Source organism: Balaenoptera acutorostrata, chromosome 10 (genome assembly GCF_949987535.1).
Source record: "Balaenoptera acutorostrata chromosome 10, mBalAcu1.1, whole genome shotgun sequence".
In the NCBI taxonomy this organism is placed as follows: Eukaryota; Metazoa; Chordata; class Mammalia; order Artiodactyla; family Balaenopteridae; genus Balaenoptera; species Balaenoptera acutorostrata.
In genome coordinates this window covers 13687985-13710072 of record NC_080073.1, presented here as the reverse complement: position 1 = coordinate 13710072, position 22088 = coordinate 13687985, and the positions used below count along the sequence as shown (strand labels likewise).

Genomic DNA, 22088 nt, shown 5'->3' with positions numbered 1-22088 from the left:
CCTGTTGCTGCACTCTCCTCCATGTCTCCGAAGCTTCTCCCCCACTACTCCTCGTCTCCACCAGTGAAGGGGCTTCCTAGTGTGTGGAAACTTTTCCTCCTTCACAGCTCCCTCCCCAAGGTGCAAGTCTCATCCCTATTCTTTTGTCTCTGTTTTTCCTTTTTCTTTTGCCCTACTGCCTAGGTCCATGGGGATTTTCTTGCTTTTTGGAAAGTCTGAGGTTTTCTGCCAGCATTCAGTAGGTGTTGTGTAGGAGTTGTTCCACATGTAGATGTATTTTTGATATATTTGTGGGGAGGAAGGTGATCTCTACGTCTTACTCCTCTGCCATCTTGAAGGTCCTCTCCATCACATTTTAATGATGGATGAAATTAAATGTTGTCATATGCTTGATTGTTCCCAAATTATTCCGTTAATTATGATAGGTAGTTCCACTGTGGCATGTAAGTGTTAAAAAACCTATTGAATTTGTCTGTAAATGCATTTGAAATGATTTGTGTATATTCTGTTGGTGTTTCCCAGGGAGTACACATTATTCACATATTTCACAGAGACATGAAAAGAAGAAACACTTAGATTGTCCAGAAATCAGTCTTGGCATTAAAATAGCTAGGTTATTTTAATCCTCATGACTGCAGGAGATATCTGATTAAAACCATCTTGCCATAGGCCAGATAAATAAATGCAGATAAATTCTGTCATGGAGAATGTTAAATTCATCAACTTTAGTCCCCCTCCCCCCCACAGTTTGCAGACTTACTATTAAGACTGGTCCATATTTTCTTTTCTATTGATATTTTTCTACTTTGTCCTCAGGATGGCACTTGTTTATAGTTCTCATTACTCTAAATAGCCCCCCAGATTGTGGCAAAGTTTGTAGCACGATGAATTACAATTTGATATCCTGGTGGTGAATTTTTAAAATTTTGTTCTTTGCTGGTTTGCCGGAGTTTATTTGATGCCAGCAAGGAAAATTGCTTAGAAGCTAGGATTACGTTATAGCCTGTATTGACAGATGGAACTTTAAAAGCCAGTCAGATTGCAAGCCATATTTGTATTATGTTGAATAATATATTTAATTATATCATGCTTTTTCACACCTTAACATTGGTGGATCCCTAAATGTTTCGTGAAAATGTGGGGAAAGAAGATACTCTCTTTCCTCATATAAGCCACATAAACTATATAGAGTGTATTGGTTCTCTTCAGTACCAACACCTTCCAGTATACAGGTATGCATACTTAGAAGCAGGTATGTATATGCATCTTCTGAATATATTTATATTATGGCCAAATGCAATATGTTTAGCCTTTCTGTCTCTCGCTAATCCTCCCCCCAACTTCTTTCTTCCTGTTCCATGAGTGCACATATGTTTATTTCTGCAGTTAGAAGATTAAAAACTTCACCTACTTTTGTCCTTCTGTCTTTGTCCCTGATATTCCTTAGCTCCGTCATCTCTATTTTTTTAAAACCCTGCCTGTACTTCAAGACCCAAGAGACATAATACATTCTGATTGCTTGGATACCAATTCAAAATCCACCAACAGATGGGCTGTATGATTTGGGGCAAGTGACCTAACTGCTCTAAACCTGTGTCCGCTTCTAGAAAAGGTTGATGGTATTAGTACATACCTCCTAGGGCAGATGTGATTGTATTGAAATAATCCTTTTAAAGTACTGTGCACAATACCTGTCACATAGGAAGTGCTTAAACAAAGCAAGCTGAGATGTATCATCACCATGGAGCCCTTTTTATCCCGTGTATTTAATCTCTTCCCCTCAAGTGACCTCGTAGTGCTTGGCTACTGGAATCTTATCAAACTGTGTTCTCTCATCCAGCGACTTGCATGCGTGCCTGTCTTCTGCGCACTGAGCATTTGTAGGGCTCCTACAATGCAAATGCTGGGTTAGATGCTGAGAATGTGGGAGTAAAAACACAGGCCAGGAATACCTGCTCACCTTCCACCTGGAGAAGACAGATAATAAAGAAGTTAATATAAATGGCCTGAGATAGTGGTAAGAGCCAGGAAGGAAATAAAAGAGGTGATGTAATTGTCACCGTTTTGGTTTACATGTTTGGAGCTATGTTAGTAAGAGTAGAGTGAGACCAGGCCACTGCTTTTGAGTCTCCTTCAAAGTATCCCTGACTGCCGTCATCTGAGGTCATAGGCATCTTATAAAATCTGCTGCACTTCTACATGCTAGCTTAGGGAAGTTCTCTGGGAGCTGCTTCCTTCTTTTTGTTCAAATTCATTTGTTCTTATCAGATTTGAACCCATCTTCCCCTGGTACCTGATCACTCCATTGTGTCTTCCATTCCTCTCAGCTTAAGGGCACAGTCAGCCTGACCCTGATTTCAGGTTCGTCCCTCGACACTATCATTAACTTAGATCCCTCTTTTTTTTTTTTTTAATAGATTTATTGATTCATTTTTGGCTGTGTTGAGTCTTTATTGCTGCATGCAGGCTTTCTCTAGTTGTGGAGAGTGGGGACTACTCTTCATTGGGGTGCACAGGCTTCTCATTGTGGTGGCTTCTCTTGTTGCGGAGCATGGGCTCTAGGCATGTGGGCTTCAGTAGTGGCACGCGGGCTCAGTAGTTGTGGCTTGTGGGCTCTAGAGTGCAGGCTCAGTAGTCGAGGCGCACGGCTTAGTTGCTCTGCGGCATGTGGGATCTTCCTGGACCAGGGATCAAACCCATGTCCCCTGCATTGGCAGGCAGATTCTTAACCACTGTGCCGCCAGGGAAGTCCCTAGATCCCTCTTTATGATTCCATTTACTGTAGCCAGGGAGTAGGAGCACGGAGCCAGGACATCTGTTCCTGTGCCCTGCTCCCCACTTGGTGTTCCTCCTTGCCAGGGAGGGAAGAGTAGATAAGGAATCCCCTAAGGGTAATTTCTAATTATCTCCCCAAAGAAAAGAACTTGGGCAGAGAGACTCTCAACAACAGTACCAGCTGTCATTGCTGATTTTTATTTTAGAGATTGAAGAGGGGTTCAGCAACACTTGTACTCATACTGCAGTAGAAAAAAAGTCTCCTTTGGACAAATTGCTCCGCAGCCTTCTTTACACCAGCTACCGAGATTTTGGTTTCTAATATGTTTACTATCTTATGAGCTCTTTTTAGAACCTCTCTTGATTCTTAGAGCCAAGGATGAATGCTGATGGCAAAGGGAAATTACACCGGTCTTGCTATGCTCATTCTGTCTGTCCATCTGTCTCTTATCCATCCGTCCTTCCATTCCTCTATTTATCTATCTGTCTACCACTCAATTCCAGTACATGCTGTATTTGTCCACTGTTCTGCAAAATACCTGTGTCTAAACCTGAGAAGATAAGACTAAGGTGAAATTGGATTCCCCAGGATGAATCCACGAATTTAACTCACCATGGCCTCTGTGATCTGTCTGTAGGAGAGTCACAGAAACTAGGACCTTTGAGCTCTTTGATCTGAGTCATTGAAAATGGACCCAGTCTTAGTGTGGCTAACCCCTGAGAAAACTGGCCTGATACTTCTCTTTGGGCTGTATGTCAATTTTGCCTAAGGCGGTAGACACAATGGCGCTTCCCAATGGGGAGAAAAGCAGCTAACCCCTCATCTGGTTATTTTGCAAATGTCTAGTATTACTCTGCTTATTCCCAAGACACAGGCCTCATGAATTAATGCCTCCTTTTCCAGTTAAGTATTCAAAACTCATTTGCCTAAACTGAGTGACAAAGAAAATAATTTTAAAGATGGGTGGTAGAGGGGGGTTGCTCTATCGTATTGGAAGCATTTGATTAAATAGATTTGAGAGCCTTTGCTAAATTAACAAAAACTGGCACACTTCACCCATTTTTCCTTCTTATTTTTTGATGTGTAAATTGCTCAGATTTCAAGTCTAGTCTGTGTGAAAGCAATAAGTGTTTCAGAAATCAACGTGTCTTATCAATCTATCGTTCTCTGGGAAAAAAGCCCACTTGTGACATTATTTCCTTACATTCTAGAAACCTGATAATACCTTATTGTACATCAGGAGTATAAGCAGGCTTCATTGTAAAGAGATACTTGTGACAAGATCTATGAAGAGCATTTGTTACTTAGATGTCTGCACTTACAGTATAGCTTTTCCAAGACAATTTTTGTTGGGCTACAGGTGGTTATTTAAGACAATCAATTTACATAGAACAATTTATTCTTTTTTCATGCTGTTAAAGCAAATTGGTATGTAATTAGATTTATATACTGAATAATCTCATTTGCATATCCAATTAATTCTTCCTGTTTTAATTTGCCAGGGTTGAATTCACATTAGTAGTAAAAATAACACTTAAATTATCAAGGACTCAAATTTTCCTTTGCTATGACTTGTTCAAGATGTTCCGTTTAAAAATTGGGCCCCAACATTCTTTTCGTTGTCTACTGGGAATATGTGAAAGAGTTTAGTTTAAAATGTCCTTAGCCAAAAAATCACAAAGTTGAGGTTTGCCTGTTGTTCATGGTGAACAGGGAAGTGGATGGTATAAAGCTAGTTCCTGCCTTACTACACATTATTCAAAACAAGGAAAAGTCAGGCCCCAGATTTTCATCCTCTAACATCTTTTCACATTTCAGAGTATGTTTAAACACAGAGACATATACATGCAAAAATGACATCTCTTCCAAAAATGATTTATACTAATTCTTCAATTGTATCATTTCAACTACTGTGGTATATCACTGCAGTAGAAAATGTATGACACTGGGATTCAAACAAACCAGGGCCTAATATTTGTTTTCTACTTTTGCTGACCTTGATATTGGGCAGCTGACTTTATCTGAGAGTCAGTGTCCTTATCTGTAAAAATAAGAAAGTATAAGATGTAATGTATCAATACCTTCTAGAATTACTGTGATTTCATATGGCATAGCATGTGAAGGTATCTGCTATGATGGAGCTGGCAATAGAAGATGCTTTGTAAACAGTTGTATCTGGTCTGTACTAAAGATACATGAATGGTATTAAAATGAAGTCTCAATTTCTAGGACTCAATAATATTTTTATGAAACTCAGTGAACATTTATTAATGATCATTTTTATAAATCCAGCTAGATGCTGGGTTCAAATATTGGCTAAGCATTTTGTGTAAGTTACTTAGTCTGTCTGTGCTTCAGTTTCTTCATTTTTCAATTAGGAATAATAAAATGTACCTACCTCATTAAATCGTGGTCAGAATTACAGGGGTTAGTACATGTTAAACCCTTGGAATATTTTCTAGCACATACTAAGAACTCGGTAAGAGTTAACCATTACTATCATTGTTACCCTCTTGAAAGAATATGCACACATATCAGAGTTTCCTTATCATTTTCTGTTATCTAGTGTATTAGTTTACTGGGGCTGCCATACCAAAGTACTACATACTGGGTGATTTAAACAACAGAAGTTTATTGTCTCGCAGTTTTGGAGGCTGAAAGTTCAAGATCAAGATGTAAGCAGGTTTGGTTTCTCCTGAAGCTTCTCTCCTTGGCTTGCAAAGAGCTGCCTTCTCATTGTATATTTAAAGGTCTTTCCTCTGTGTGTTTCCAAATTTTCTCTCCTTTTAAGGACATCAGTCAGTTGGATTAGGGTTTACTCTAAGGGCTTCATTTTAATTTAATCACCTCTTCAAAGGCACTGTCACCTAGTCTGTCACAGTCTGAGGTTATGGGGGTTATAGCTTCAATCTTATGAATTGGGGGGGGGGGACATAATTCAGCACATAACCCCAAGATAGAACTTGACCTACATGTGGCAGTTATCCTGATGCTCTGCCTTCAGGACTCATACCAGGATGAATGTATTTAAAAGCATATATAATCTATGCCTTATCTCAAAATCTCTATCCAGTTTCTGTGGCTACAGTTAGTCTTTCAACACCACATGTTTATTTTTTTTTCCCTCTGATAATTAGCATGTGTGTCAGACTCATGCCATAGAAAGATGATAACATTTACAGTCCACAGAGTTAGGTTCACACTTCAGATTTGCTGCATATTATACAAACAGACTTACTGATTTTACACAAATATAGGAATTATGTAAACTCAGGCAAGTCATTTCACCTCTAAAGACTTGCTTTTACTTATCTGTAAAAGGGAACACATATCCTCACAAAAAGATATAAAGTAAGCCAGGATAGGGAAAAGAAGTTTGTAACTTCTAAATTGCTATACAGGTACCAGACTTCTGCTTACTGAAAAGGCGATATTAATTCCATTTTCCATTTTACAATCTTTGTTGCTTGACAGTTATTAATATTAAATGGCTTTAATGGTCCCTTTAGGAAAGACACTTTCCTCGTTGCTGAAGCAATACGTTTACAATTAGATGCATGTTTCTTTCTAGATTTTAAGAAAACTGTAATTTTCAGTTGACATTTAAGCAAATTACTGTGTTCTGCTGTATACCCATTTCAAAATACAAACCCTTCCCAGTCATCATTGAGAGTATGTATAACAAATTCAAAGCAAATGCTCTAAAGATTTTTTTTTCCCTGTAAAATACCACTTTGCCTTTGGAACCACCATCTCTATGTAATTTTAATGTCATTTATTTTATTTGAATGCCTGTATCCTTTGTGTACTTTGAAATAGCCCGCAGATATTTGGGAAACTTTACCAGCTTCTTCTTCATCATTTCAGTTTGGAAGATGAGCAATCTTTTACAGGTTAGACTATAAAGGCTTGGCATTTTATAGGCTGGAGGAATCTTAAAGAACAACTAACTTGTTTGTAATCCTATTATGAGACCCTTTCCAGTCTTTTCCTTTGCCATGTCTTCTAACCTAGCAGGATAAGGATTCAAGTCCAAGTGGCCACTGCAGTCTATTTAAGTGCTCCATCCTTCTACCACCCTCCCCTCCTTTTTATCCCATCTTTAGAGCCTCCTCTCTTACAATGAGGGTCTAGAGAGGGGGGTAGAATTTGTTTTTAGGACTCTCTCTCATTCCTTTGTTCTTCCTGTGATCCCTTTGTAGCTTTGATCCATGGGCCTCTTTAATGCCTTCACTCCCTCCTTCTCTCTAAAATACAATTTCTTCTCCAGGACCACCTATGTAGGTTGTCAGCCTTTCAGTTCTATCAGATTTGTGTGGAACCACCCTTTTCCAAGAACTACCTCCTCTTAGCATATACCCTGGATGTTAGGTTGAAATAAAATCCATCTCTTCCTCTGATTGGATAGTGTTATGAAAACCACCAAAGAAAGTTGAGAGCAAAAGAGAGAGAAAAAACCTTCATCTCATCATACATTCATTCACAAAACACATATTTAATAAGCGCCTATGCTAATGTCAACTGAAAAAAATGCACAACCTAACAGTTGAGAAATGTGTTTTATTCGGCAGATATACTGAGGACATAGGTCCAGGAGACAGTCTCTCAGATCGCTGTGAGGGATGGCTCCAAAGAGATAAGGGAGAAACCAGGGTAGACAGGCAAACTTTTTGCAACAAAAACCCCGCTGCTGGAACATCAAGAGATTACTGTAAACTGAAGAAAAACCAGATATTTCAAGTTAATGAATTTAGTGCTTTTCTATGTATGGGATGACTCAAGAGTCTGGGCTCAGTGAGATCATTCCTTTGTTATGCACCTTAACTATCTAGGGCCAGTATCCTGTTTTTCTCCACTCTGAATCCCCTCAGGGTACATAGTCAGAGCAGGAAGCTGCAGTGGCTGATGGCTTGGTGGCTGCAACATCCTTTGTTTACTGATATGGCCGGCAACATTTTTGGTCCACACTAGTTACTGGGAATGTGTTCTAAAAAGCCACACATTTCCCTCCTGGATCTGCTAATCTAAACACACACACTCCCCCTGAAATACAGTAAGTGTTGGACAGAAACTGAGCACTGACTACAGTGCAGCTACAATGAAGCATAGCATCCAACCCTAATCTAACCCAGCCTGGGGTTACTAGTGGGATGTGAGAGGGAGTGAAGAGATAGAAGACTTCCCAGATGGTGTTCTATTATTTCTAGACCCAAGGGATTTAGCAAAGAAACCTGAGCAGGGGCCCAAAGATTAGAAAGACTTGACCAAGGATGTGAAGGAAGAAAGTAGTAATACAGGTCCCAGTGGAACCCATGCCTTAGTAAGTTAAGTCATTGTGTATATGGTTGACTCGATTTCTCACATGTAAATGTATTCTCCATCCAAGAAGTATGCTTCCCAAACTACATACTTATTATCGGCCTTCTGCTATCGTTTAAAACATTTATTATGGATCTTCTCTTTTTGAATTTTCTTTATGGCTTGTGTTTTATTCCTCTGATTATTTAAAACTGCTGGTAAATCCTTGTCCTTTGAAGTCAGATTTCACTTTTGACAACAGCTACCTTTCTATTTTTAGAAATGTATTCAGAGCCAAGCGACAATGAAAGTCAGTGTTCATGCTGGGAAACACCATTTTTGGTCGAAAAATGAATTGTGACTATAAATTAATGAAGCTCATTTTCTTCTGTGGCTCATAAATCAGTTCTGTATACAGTTTCAAAAAAGTTTTAAAATTCACATGAGAAAATGTATGTGAAAGCTTTTTTAAAAAATTGTGATTCACTCTACAAAAGGGCTTATTTTTTTATTCGTGTCAGCTATTAAATTATATTGATATTTCAACACATTCCTTTAATACTCAATACACATGTTTTAAACTACCTTTTTAACTGCTAAATTCACTCCTTTAAAAATTGCTCCTTTGGTGGTATCTACCAGCTAACCTGTCGATTGAGCACTTTTCCATATTTTATCTTCAGTTCATAGGAAATATCTTAAGAGAATTGTCAAATGAGGAACCTGAGGCTCAGGAAAGAGAAATAAGTGACTTATCTATGATCAAAAAGTTAGTAACTGATGAGCCAGAGAATATAATTCAAATTTCCTGCCTTTAAGTCCACTAAACTTTGCTCCTTGCATTTGTGTAGGTCAAGTGATTTAGCCTGAAGTATTCTTCTTTCTCCTGTTTTCTCTCTGAAACCTCTGCCTTCAACCTCCATAGTCTATACCAAACTCCTTATATAACTTCCAGCTGTTTTAGGGTTTGAGTAACAAGCAAAGTCTTCTTCTTCTTTTTTTTTTTTTTTTTTTTAATTTGTATTGGAGTAGAGTTGATTTACAATGTTGTGTTAGTTTCAGGTGTACAGCAAAGTGAATCAGTTTTACATATACATAAATTCACTCTTTTTGAGATTATTTTTCCATCATTACAGAGTATTGAGCAGAGTTCCCTGTGCTATACAGTAGGTCCTTATTAGTCATCTATTTTATATATAGTAGTCTGTATGTGTCTGTCCCAATCTCCCAGTTTATCACTTCCTCCCTTTCCTCCCTGGTAACCGTAAGGTTGAATAACAGTCTTCTTGACTATGCATTTCCTTTCTTTCCCATCAGTTACTAGTGTAAATTGATGCACATGCATGTAATGGGCACTAGATAAATGAACTTTTAATTCTTTGCAGTTTCCTCTTCCTTAAAGACCAAGGGACCAGTTCATCTGTGCCAAATCCAGGATGTGGTTTTGACTGAGTTATGAGTGGCTACACAGGGACAGCTAGCAGCAGGTAAACAGAAAGGTTAAGAATACAGGTACTTATAGAAAAGCGAGCATGTTTTGTTTTCTTTTGTTTTGCTGTTGCTTTTTGGTTGCTTATTTTGTTTTTGCTTTGTTTTCTTTTGTTTTATTGTCCTTGGTAGCTAAAACTAACCTGATAAGCAGATGTATGTTTGCTAATTTCCCCAAGGCCTTGCTTTCCTTCCTGTAAGCAATTAATTGCTGAGTTTCTGTTCAGGGGATGAGCTTTATCAACTCCTTCTGCCCCAAAGCTGAGCTACGAGAATTCAAGAGGGATCTGGAAAGACCATTGAAAAAAAGAATTCATCTTGACCCTCAGTTTTGTTGCCTTTGCCAACCACTTTGTTGTTTGTTGAGAATATTGTCTAAGGAAACCCCCTTAAAGTTGGAAGCCTCTTAAAAGTATACAGATTGTAAGGCCTTAAAAGGATTCTTAATAATTTAAATTATTGTGCTACTTTCAGAGTTACATTGTTTGTGACCATAATGTTAAAATAGCCTAAAATCTGAGGTGTATGTGTTGCCTTTACAGCACATGTATTACTTCTCAATTGAAAGTGTCGTAAAACACTTACAGTACTTACATTGTTTTAAGTGGACATGTGTTGCAAGGAGATGACCATTTTCACAATTATTGGCTGTTGTCATGTCATGAAAATGTCTTTTTCCATCAATATATTTTAAATCCCAAAGTTGAATTTGTTGATGAAAAACATAAAGCAAAAGGTTCTGTTTGTGGAAGTAGAAAGGGGTGTACACCAGGGGCACAGTTCTCATGCTACCATTTCGCTTTTGTTTTTAGTGCTGAAGGGCAGCTAATTGGAAGGTGTAAATAGGCTCTAGCTAGTCTCATACTGTATTTACAATAATTTATCACGGGTTAAAACGTCTGTGGTGCATAGGGAACTGGGCACATTACTTCTATTTAGAATTATGGAAGCTTAATGTCTCATTTCAAACATAGCTTGAATATACTACTTTAGCCTAATCTTGCAATAATTTCCATCAATTTTTATAGAATGTATACAAATGGATTGTTAGGGACCTTTCTATTTGTGACTTTTTTTTTCTTCCTTCCTTCCTTCCTTCCTTCCTTCCTTCCTTCCTTCCTTCCTTCCATTGGGTCTTAGTTGCTGCACCCAGGCTCTCTCGTTGAGGCGCTCGCTCAGTAAACTGTGGTGTGGGCTTAGTTGCCCTGCAGCATGTGGGATCTTTGTTCCCCAACCAGGGATCGAACCTGTGTCCCCTGCATTGGAAGGTGGATTCTTTACCACTGGACCACCAGGGACGTCCCAATTTGTGACTTATTTTGTACTTGCATAAAGTTTGAAAATTTGAATTTAAAAAAAGTAGATGCTTTAGAGTCACTAAATCATTATTCCTTTTCCACCCCCCATGCTTTTTTTATGATTTGTATCTCCCTTTTCCAAAAGACTTCATGAGGCCAGCCCGAGGGTATTAATTCTGAAAATGAACAAAAAATGGTATTATTTTTTCTCAGTCCTTAGTCATTACAAGCATTCAGCCCTTCCTTGCAATATGTATTTGAAGAATCAGTCTTTGGGGTAGAAAAGGAATGTTTGGGAAGAGTGTGGCGGTTTTCTTATAGGCTGCTTCATTTGTCACCTCCTCCTCCCCCAGTCCTTTCCTTCTAACCCCAGTAAGTCCAGGTGGGAGACCTGGATTTAGGTTTGTAAAAATAAATAAGAATCTAGCAGTGCTTTCTGGAAGGTCTGGGTCATAACTTCTTTGCTTCCCCTTATTATCTACTCCAGTAGATATTAATGTGCTGGATATTATGCCCCAGTTAACGCCAGGGAGGAATTTGACCCATTGACATCCTACGTGCAGCGTACATCCTAGAAAGCAGAGAATTTTGTGAAGCAAGTTAGCTCTCACCCTAAAAGGCAGATAGCTTTGAAAAATTTTCCCTAAATAATTGTTTTTGATGAAATTCATGGTCTACCCAAAGCGTAAAGTCACTCATGGTCACTTTCTCTCTAAAAGAGTCACAACCCATAAATGATATGAATCCTGATATTTCAAGGAATTTAGAAAATCTTTGTTTTAGTCTTCCTCCTTCCAGTGTGATACAGAGTCTTAATGAGAAGCTTACATTGCCTTTTGAACCATTAACTCTGAAGAGAGTTAAGGGATGTTAGACTTGGGAGATTCATAGCTGTAACTGCAGAGAGAAATCTTGTCTGTTAAAGAATGTGTGTGCACTATTGCACCACCCAGTGTGTGCACCAGGCTTTCTATTTTTAACATTTTTAATGACAATCTGTCTCTTTGGTTCTGTATGCCCTTCACCTTTCTCAGAATGAGATTGATAGTGAAAGTTTCTCTACTGTTCTCATAAAAGTTGAATTAAGGGTCTTGATTTCGGTTTAATGCACTGCCGCATTAGCTCATATTCATGTAGTGGTCTCCCCTCTGGTTCTGTTTCCTGCTCCCCAGTATTCTGACATGCAGGGCAGTTCACCTTGAAAAAATACAGCTCTGTATTGAGATACCTGACTTGTCTGTAACACAGAAAGGAAATGGAGTCTAAAGAGCTGAAACAAAGGATTATACACGGCCAGAGCAATTTGAAATGATAGAACTTGAATACTTGGACATGTAGTAGCCTCGTACCTCTTTGCCAGAGGATGCTAATGAAATGAACATGCAAATCGTTGCAGTGTTACTGAGTTTCTTTCGACTCTTGGTTTGGGGTAATCCTACTGGGTTGTTAACTTTCAAATATTCGAAGGACCGTCATATAGAAGAGGAGGCTGACTTGTTTGCAGTAGCCCTAGAACTTGGACAAATGGTGAAAACTGAAGATATATTCTACCTCAGATTTAGGACTTACTTTCTCATGATTTGATGTATCTAAAAAATAGGATGGACTTTCTGGAATGGAGAAGAAGAGAGTGTTGTTTTGTTTATTGGTGTTTTCTTTTTTCTGTCATGGAGCTGTCAGGACTGTGGCAAAAATTATCTGAATTATCTGGCAAGGGTGCTGAAGAGTAGGACCAAGGATCCTATGGAATTTTAAAAGCAATAACAATAGAATAATTATAATTTAAGTTATAAGGAAGGGCAGATATAGTCTTATTTCACTGGGTGATAGTAGATGAGAATACCCATTATATCTCAAGACAGGAAAATCTATTCAAAGTCCAAGAAATTGAAGAGAAATTCAAATGGATAAAAAGTAAGCTGAGAATAAAAGTACTTCTGCCATGCAAAAAGCAGTTTGATCTAATCCCAGGTTTAGTTGCACAGAAGCATCATCAGATCCCCTGTGTTATCCTGTCTTCAAAGCATGTTTTACTGTTGTAATTGAGGGTTTGTCGTTATGACTGATTCATGTCCAGTTTCTCCCCTGTGCTGTAAATTCCATGAAGACAGCAGCTATGTCTGTTTGTTCTCCATTTGAATCCCAAACTCTAGTACAGTGCCTGGAATATAATACAGGCTAAGTTAGTATTTGTTGGATGAATGAGTGAGTGGATACATTTTGACAATTTTAATGGGACAATAAATTGAACAAGTCTCAAAGGGGTGGGTCTAACTAATGAATGCTTTGGATTTGTATGCAAGAATAGCTTAGTGTGGCAAAATCTTTTCCGTGTGGATAGATAGTAGTAACTGGAACTCAGTGTGGATGTATAGACCCAAATGTGGATAGGAATTCAAGTAGTCTACTCATACCTTCCCATCTATCTTCCTTTTTCTGGGGTAGAAGGACTGCCAGTTTCATGTAAGTGGTTTGCCTCATCCTTTAGGAGCACAGCTCATGGAGAGTTCTGGTCAGATACTTGGAAATTCAAATAAACAAGCTCTCTGAAATATCTAGTATACACACGGCAAAATAATTTGAGATTGCAGTGGTGCTCTGATGTGATCTGGAACAGTTCATCTACTCCTCCTTGACAATGAAAGTAAATTAGATAATGGGACAGCCAACTGTTACAGCTTGGAAAACTGTTAAAGGCTGAAAATAAATATATAGGTTAATGCCATGAAGCACTTGACCAGACAAGCATATTTTTTCAATTCTGGGGGCAGAAAGTATCTGTAAACATTCCTGTATGTCAGAAAACAAAGTGAAAATGACCTCTAGCTTTGAGACACTTATTGAAAACCCATTTTAAATTGAATACACAACCAAGATAATATAGGTTGTTTGATAAGAAACACTAGAGAAATCTATAACATGAGGCTTTTTATTATAGGTTTATTACATCAATCTCTGCAGTGGGTAATGGAACTTGTAAATATACTCTTATGTAGGAGTCCCCTTGCGGGCTTTTTATTCATGCTGAAGTAAGCACAGCAAACTTATTTGCTGTCAGGGTACATTGAATTTAAGATTAGTATTTATTTTGGTTCTAAGGAGGTTTTGCTTTTGTGAATTGAAAGTTGGACCAGCTGCATGAAAACATGATGGGGCTACAGGGAGCACAGGAAGTAAATTAGTTTTTTCTAAATATGCATTCTGTAAACCTGCATATTTAGTTAGCAGAGGGTGTATATGTGTGGTTTCTCAGATGGGTGAGTCATGAGTCGGATGTGTATGTTTATGGCTCTGTGATCTGGATAGAGAGATTCAAAATGGCATGGTTTTCCAATGCAAAGAGTTTGAGGGCCAAAAAAAAAAAAAAAAAAGGTGTTTTTAGAAGGGAAATTTCTTAAACTCTTTTGAACTAAAGCCTTTTTTAATTTCAGGGGAGAAAGTGAATAAATATAAATAAAACTCTAAAAGGTCATTGAGCTGCACTGTAGTCTCCATAAAATTAACAAATAGCATTAGCAAATTGTTCCAAATTTTCTTGGCAATTGAATCAAGTTCATCAGATATAACTGAATCCATGAGAATGACTCGCCACAGAAATGATCGGAGGAGTAATAATAGTAAATAACTATGACATATTAATCATATACTAGGGGCCAGATACTGTGGTACATGATCTACATTATCTCATTTAATACTGTGGTTAAATCAGGTGATTATGAAGGGAGGTACCATTGATACTCCCATTTTACGGAGGAGGAAAAGTAAGCTCAGAGAAGTGAAACAACTTACTGAAGTTCACAAGAATAAAGTCCGTTCCATCTAGCTGTCTTGTATTGTTATTTTGTTACCTCAGTTCATATTTGACAATTATCATCCTTCCCATTTCCTTAAGTCCTCAGAATCATAAGCATTTGTACCATCCTTTTTTCTTATAGACATTTTCATTATTTCATTTAATCTGAGAAGTTAATGTTGTTATACTTATTTATCTAAGGGAACTGACAATAAGAAAGGTGGAATGACTTGCCCAGGCTAAGTAACTTACTCTTAATGTCAAGTCCTTTATATAACAAAACCCATACTTTCTCCAGTAGAGCATGTTCAGGTTTCTAAGATTTGAACCCAAAAGAGGATCAGCTGAAAATTCCATATCCATGATTTTAAATAGCTGCTTGGTAATTTTTTTTTAACTTCTGTGGACACAACACACACACATATACATACACAGAGCAAATATTTCAGGTCTCATGAATTGTATTTGGTTTTAAGTACAGTGATTCTAGAGAGAATGTCTTTAGTAGAACGACACATAGTTCGACTCTTCATTGCACAATAAAATTCCGCAAGAACCTTCTTAGAAAAAGGAACAGAGAGTAAATCTGTAGTATCTTTATAGTATCTTGCAGGCATCACCCTCGTCTGCCATGAAGTTTCTCTTAACGCCCACAATCATTAGTGAATTGTAATATCTTTTAATTTAATGTTCAAGCTGTTCCTTAGTTGTTATTATTTACCTTTGCACTCGTTTGTCTTGGCTTCCTAAGTATAAGATGGTCAGTCTGAGACCAAGGACACATCTTATTCTTTCTTTTTCATCCTTTAAGACTTTGCATAATATCTGGTATATATTTGGCATGCCCAAGTATTTATTTGATTGTTTTATTTTGATAGAATAATGCTTTGAAGTCATCCTCAATGTACATAATCTTTTTGAGAGACATATTAAACCTAGCAACATGTGAATTTCTCAAAATGTTGCTTTTGTTCAGATATATAGAGCTAGAAACCTCCTCAAGGATTGTTTGAACAGCTTCATTTTCTCACCTATACTTTGTACATAAAATCCTGTTTGTGTTTGTCTTTTATTGGCTTTTAAAATAGCATGACAATTTGATGCACTGTCACTGGGCTTTGTCCAATCTCTATTTCCTCCTGGCCAGAGAAATTTACATTTCTTCCCAAGCTACTCTGTTAGTGAACAATCAATCTGAGGAGTGACCTCAGTTCAGCTGAAAGCATCCAACATCCTGAAAACTGTAAAGCCACAGCACTTACTGGTTTTCTAAGTGCTAAGAGATGGTTTAAAAATGATAACAAAACTACAGGAGTATACTCGAAACATTTTTTAAAAGAAAGAAAACTCAGTCTACCAGGGCTTATTTAAGAAAGATGTACTAATGTTGGGGGTGTTGGATTCAGCTACACTATTACATCAAATAAGTATTTCATGTGTGTGGAGATAAAGCAGCAAACTATGTAAAATAAACAGCATGTGTTCAACTGAGATAGCCAGGACATTTTACTTTGAATACGTTTGCTTCTGGCAAACTAGCACGCTGCTTTTAAGAATCCAAGGCTATATTGTCTATGAGAGAGGTTCTGTATTTGGTCTGCTTCAGGCCTGTTTTAACCCTGTCATCAATAGGTGTACACCAGGCAATTAAAATTATAGTATCTAGCAAATTAGGAAGGTGAATTTAAGTCCCCAAAGTCACTGGAAATTGCAAGGTCAAATTAAAATGACATTGAATTTTCTTCTTTGGGGGATTATCCTTGACTCTGTCTACACCAGTGATAATAATCTAGACTTGATTGCTTCCTCTTAACATCTTGAAAAGGGAAAGACACAAGAACATGATTTGCTCAAGGGCAGAATGACAGATACGAGACTGAAGTTAAACAGGACTGAAGCCCAGTAAGTCAAAGCAAGACTAGGAGTCCGGGGCAAATTTAATCCCACTCTTGGCTTTTGAAAGACACTCTGAAGCCCAGAGTGGTAAGTGGACTTGTCTAAGGTCACCACAAGGAGACTCCCACCAGCGTTCTTCCCGTTAATAACTACAGTAAAGAACATTTGTTGACCAAGCACTCTTCCAGACTCTTTACATGTTTTGATTGTTACAGTTGAGAGCACTGAGGTACAGGGCCAGCAAAATAAGTTTCCACTTCGTCATACTGACTCCCAAACTGTTTCTCTGTGACTGAGCCAATAGCTACAGTCCTTCCAGCCCATTCTTAGCCAGACTCAGAAAACAAAGGAAGTAAAGAGGCAAGATTTAACTTAGCCTCACATCCTAGTTCTTGTTCGTAACGTGTACTCAGGGCAGAAACATCTCCGAAAGCTAGGCGACCCCAAATGAAGAGAGACTCTGGCGTGAATACTCCAGAAACTCTTCAGCCCCTGAATATTCAAATTGACTATGTGATTTATGCATCTAGGACTGAAATAAAACATTTCAGAGTTTCTATGCAAGATTTTGCAGTATTTATATTATTAGTCAAGGTCAGCTGTTTTCCAAAATGTGCTCTGTGGATCGCGCGCCTCTCAAGATGTTCCGTGAGAAAAAAAGCCTGTGATCAAATAATTTTGGGAACACACTACATCATTTTGACGATGCTCATTAGTATACAGAAGTTTTAAGAAGGCCTATGAGAAACATTTCGTTTTGTTTAACATAGCATTTCCCAAATTTGGAGAAACTCAGAAACTCTCCTTTCCCCCCCACTTTTTGTTAAAAATTCCTGCTAACATTCCTGCAGAACAGACATGGGGAAAGATGTGTGAGGGGAACTTTAACTCATTCCGCAAATACTTATCAAATATAAAGGGTATATATACACCCCGGATACTATGGATGATGTTGGGTCAAAGCCCCAGCCCATGACTTGGTGGTGTGCACAGGCCAGGTGGGGAAGGAGGTAAACTTGTAGATTGCAGGTACGTTACAGTTTGGCAGGTAGTGTGATGCACAAAAGGAGGCATATGGAGATAGAAATGAAAAAGCCTTTTTGAGCTTGTTGAAGAGTTGGATTATCCCTGAAATCTGAGGCTTTGTAGATGAGAAATTTAGTTCTTACTCACGTAAAGATTCGGTGGAGGAGAGTGGCTGGAACAGCTGTGGCTCATGTAGTCATTCAGCGACCCAGGCTTGTCTTCAAATGGGACTTTCAAGGTGTCATCGGACATCAACATCCAGTCACTTGACAAGAGGAAAGAAAAAGAGAGAGAGGAACATTGTACAGGAGGCTTTTATAATCCAGGTCTGAAAGGACCCATGGGCCAACGGTGAAGTTCAGCCACGTGGCCATGCCTGACTGCACAACAGGTGTGGTCTAGCTCTGGGTCCGGGAAGAAAGAGAAGAAGGTTTGTTAAGCAGCTAACTAGTGTCTGCCTCACCGAACAATATGAAATTAGGCAACAGAAGAAGAGGAAAGGACATTCCAGGCAAAGGGAATAAACTGTCCAGTGGCATAAAGGGAGAGCAGTCTGATGTGACCGGATGAGCGGCCACCTGTGAAGAGGCATGTGAGGTAAGTTAGAGGAATAAACAGAGATGAGACCAGGGAGGACTTTGTACCTTGCTGAGGAGCTTGCAGCTTATTTTTTTCAATGATGGTGAGTTATTAAAGAATCTAAAAAGTGTTAAAGTCCGAAAAACTGGAGTTTAAGAGGTTAGGGCTGTAGAATTAGGGATAAATGATGAACTAACAAGTAATTAATGACATGGAATAGGGATGGATTCAAGAAATAGCAGTAGTAAAATATACATGACTTCTGGACCCACTGAATGTGAAAAGTGAGGAAAAAGGAAGGTAGAGTCTAGAATATCTCCTGGGTGATATCTGGCTAAATTAATTCGATATTGGAAAAGATAATAAGTAGGAGGGAAAGATAGTAAGTGGGTAGGAATCTATATGGGTCTGAAGTACAGAAGGGAAGCCTTTATAGGTTGTGATTTGAGGCTTATCAACATGTAGGTTTCCTTGAAGCATGCAGAGTAAATGCCATCGCAAAGAGAAAGAAAACACCAAAGGCTTGCAGAGGGTATACAACAAGCCTGCAAGGCAGAATTTAAAAGACTGGAAGAAGAAGAGTTTGTCCATGAAGAGACTAAAATGGTTACAAAGAGAAATAAGAGAAGAAAGAACTATAGAAAGAAAGGTAGGAAACACCCCAAATGTCCATCAGCTGATGAGTGGACGAGTAAAATGTGGTAAATCTGTACAATATCATTCAGGAGTAAAAAGGAATAAAGTACTGAAACCTGGTATGACGTGGATGAACCTTGAAAGCATCATGCTAAGTAAAAGAATCCTGTCACAAAGACGACAGATTGTATGATTTCATTTGTATGAAATGTCCAGAATAGGCAACTCTACAGAGATAGAAAATAGATCAGTTTTTCCCTAGGGCAGGATGCAGGGTGGAGAGGATGGGTTGTAGAGGAGAAAGGGGAATGACTGCTAATGGGCTTTTGGGGGGAACAATGAAAATATTCTAAAATTGATTGTGGTGATAGTTGCACAATTCTGTGACTATACAAAAAACATTGAATTTTAGACTTTAAACAGGTGAAATGTATGGTATGTGGACTATATCTCAATAAAACTTTCATTTAAAAAAAAAGGGAACAACAAAGTCTTGGGTACAATAAATATCCATATGTGTTCTAAGCAAACTTCTGGAGGTAAAATTCTGTGATTTCTAAACCAATCATGTTTTTGTTTGTGTGTTTGTTTTTATCCAGAAATATATTTAAATTTCTGTGTAGAAAAGACTTTTATTTGTAATTGGGCATATTCTTAAGGCGCTGAGATCACCACCCATGTTTTTTCCTTCTTAAGTCTACGTCATCTGTAAATTAGCATTGAGATTTATGATAAGTACGTTGGAGAAGTTTTGTTTATAATAAAAGACTTTTAATATCAAGATTAATGTCAAATTTATCTTAGAAAATATTGCAGTTACCTATAAACATGTAGCCTCCTATTATCCAGGGTTAGATAATCAGGACCACACCCTCAGTAGTGTCTGGGACCCAAAGTGAACCCAGCTAAACTTATCAGAGAAAAACATTTGTCATTTTACGTTTGAATTCTCCTCCAAGATATTCTCTGGGTTTTCCTGGAATGGCACAAATAACACTGTTACACATTATTTAGTAACCAGCTTGCTTTGCAGAGGTCAAGTCCATGTTATCCAAAATGTGATGCTTATAGTATGCAATGACACAAACAGATTTGTTGTTTTAAAGTAATAGGATGTGATGAGTGAAACCAAGTTTCTCTGGAAGAAAGATGTCTCTTTTCGTCAGCATTTGATTTGCAAGCGGGTTTGGCTTCATTAATATTTAATTGTCTTTTTAATCTGTATGTCAGTTTTTATTGTGGCCTGCTTCTGGGGAGGTTTTCCTTTGAAATACCAATAACGCCCATTCTTCGCTCTAACATCAAAACAAGGGCTCTCTCAGGGGAACAACTAGCTGTATTTCATCTCTTGGGATATAATTATTTTGTGTTTATCCACAATTCCTCAAGAGGCTGGTGATGTAGGACACCCTTCTTGCAGGCCTTTAGATTTCAAAAGAGAATCTCATTTGTTAGTGCAAATATTAACTCAGATGATCTTGCATCATTCTTGTGAATTGCCTGTTCTTAACCCAGCTTTGTGCAAGTTCTACTTTTTTTATTAGCATGGTACTCAGGTCTTTGAAGCTGTGTGAGTCGATTTTTTCAAGATGTTTTCATGAGCTTTAGTAGTTTAAGGAACAGAGTATCTTTTCTGTTGATGTGTTTTAAAACCTTAAATTCATTTTCAGACTCATAATAGACTAAATCAGAACAGGGAATAGAATTGTACACAGCCCTTTTTGAATTTTCAACATGATCATATCTAGCAATAAAGCTACAAAGAGAAACTCAGAATCAGTATCTCTGGAGATTGACATTGAGAAATGGAGCTTGGCATGTCTGCAGCAAGCTTGAACCTCTTTTATGCAAGTTTGTAATTTTTGTTTCCTGGTCACCTGGGAGAACCTGGGTGAAAAAATTTGAAAGTCTCAGTTTTTGTTTCTGGTGGGAGAAATCCTGGTGATCAGAGCCTCAGCCTGATTTGGTGACCACTCCTGGGCCTCTCAGGTGGGAATGGGAGAGTAGGTATGGTGGTAGAGACTTAAGCTACCCTCTCAATCAATCCCAGTGGGGCAGAACTGAATAATTTACCACATTCTTCTCTAGCTGGATACTTGGCATGTGAGGAATAAAATGGGGTATGGAGGACGTATTTCTGTCCACATCCTAACATTGTAATGTTGTCCTGTTCTTACACAGATGGCATGTGGCATCAGTAGGATGGATGCTGTCATTGGCCTTTTCAGGAAGGTCAATAGTGGCACTGCTTTGATTCTTCAAAGATTTTATCTCCCTCATAAAGGATATTATTCATTTATATACATATACTTTGAAGTTATAGTGTAACCTGTAATTATGAGCAGGTGAAGATAACTGGCCCTCCTAAAGGTCAGACCGCTCTACCCTGCACTGGTAACACATCATAGCTAACTACAGAATAAATTCACGGGGCTTTATCTCATGACTTTTCCTAGAAGAGGAATGATGATTCATCTTGTTATCCAGGCCAATTAATACTCTTCCTTTTTAGATTTCTCCTAGCTATTTTTGGTATTAGAATAACTGGTTTCGTGTCCTTGGGGTTTTAATTTACGTTCAGAGTCTTGTTTTTGTAGAATTGCTTAAGTCTTCAGAGCCATTGTTTATTATTCTACAAATAGGTCATTATAAGTAAGACCTGATTTTTGAACTGGTATTAAGACAATGTATATTAAAAAAAAAACAAAACTAAGTTTCAGGGAGCAACCATTTTTCTTTCTAGATCATAGTACAGTAAGTGACCCTTTTATGATCATTACTGATTTTTCCCAAAGTCATTGCTGATTTATTTTTATCTGTGTTACCATTTCTTCTCTAAAAATATTCCTTGAGGCAATTTTTTCCGCTAGGAATGAAAATTTTAAAATATGTAACTTTCCACTGCTCAAGGGAGAAAACACCCTTACTTAGCTTTGTTAACATTTAAATTAATTAACAAGGATTTCCCTGGTGGCACAGTGGTTAAGAATCTGCCTGCCAATGCAGGGGACATGGGTTTGAGCCCTGGTCCAGGAAGATCCCACATGCTGCGGAGCAACTAAGCCCGTGCGCCACAACTACTGAGCCCATATGCCACAACTACTTAAGCCCGCGTGCTTAGAGCCCGTGCTCCGCAACAAGAGGAGCCACCACAATGAGAAGCCCACACACTGCAACAAAGAGTAGCCACTGCTCCCCGCAACTAGAGAAAGCCCACACATAGCAACGAAGACTCAACGCAGCCATAAATAAATTTTTTTTTAAAAATTGAGAACTTAAAAGATATGTTTAAAAATTA

The 22088-nt window shown here is 38.2% G+C and overlaps 1 protein-coding gene and 1 long non-coding RNA gene across 10 annotated transcripts in view; one reads left to right on the top strand and one right to left on the bottom strand.

Annotated features, from left to right (window-relative positions):
- Positions 1 to 18189, bottom strand: part of LOC114239149 (uncharacterized) — a 72305-nt gene extending 54116 nt beyond the window's left edge. For 4 of the 5 annotated variants that reach the window (XR_003624340.2, XR_003624341.1, XR_003624339.1 and 1 more), the window contains exon 1: positions 17723 to 18032. This is a non-coding gene — a long non-coding RNA (uncharacterized LOC114239149). The other variant, XR_003624338.2, reaches the window with a different exon arrangement.
- Positions 1 to 22088, top strand: part of CNTN4 (contactin 4) — a 955661-nt gene that overhangs the window by 539960 nt on the left and 393613 nt on the right. The window lies entirely within an intron of this gene.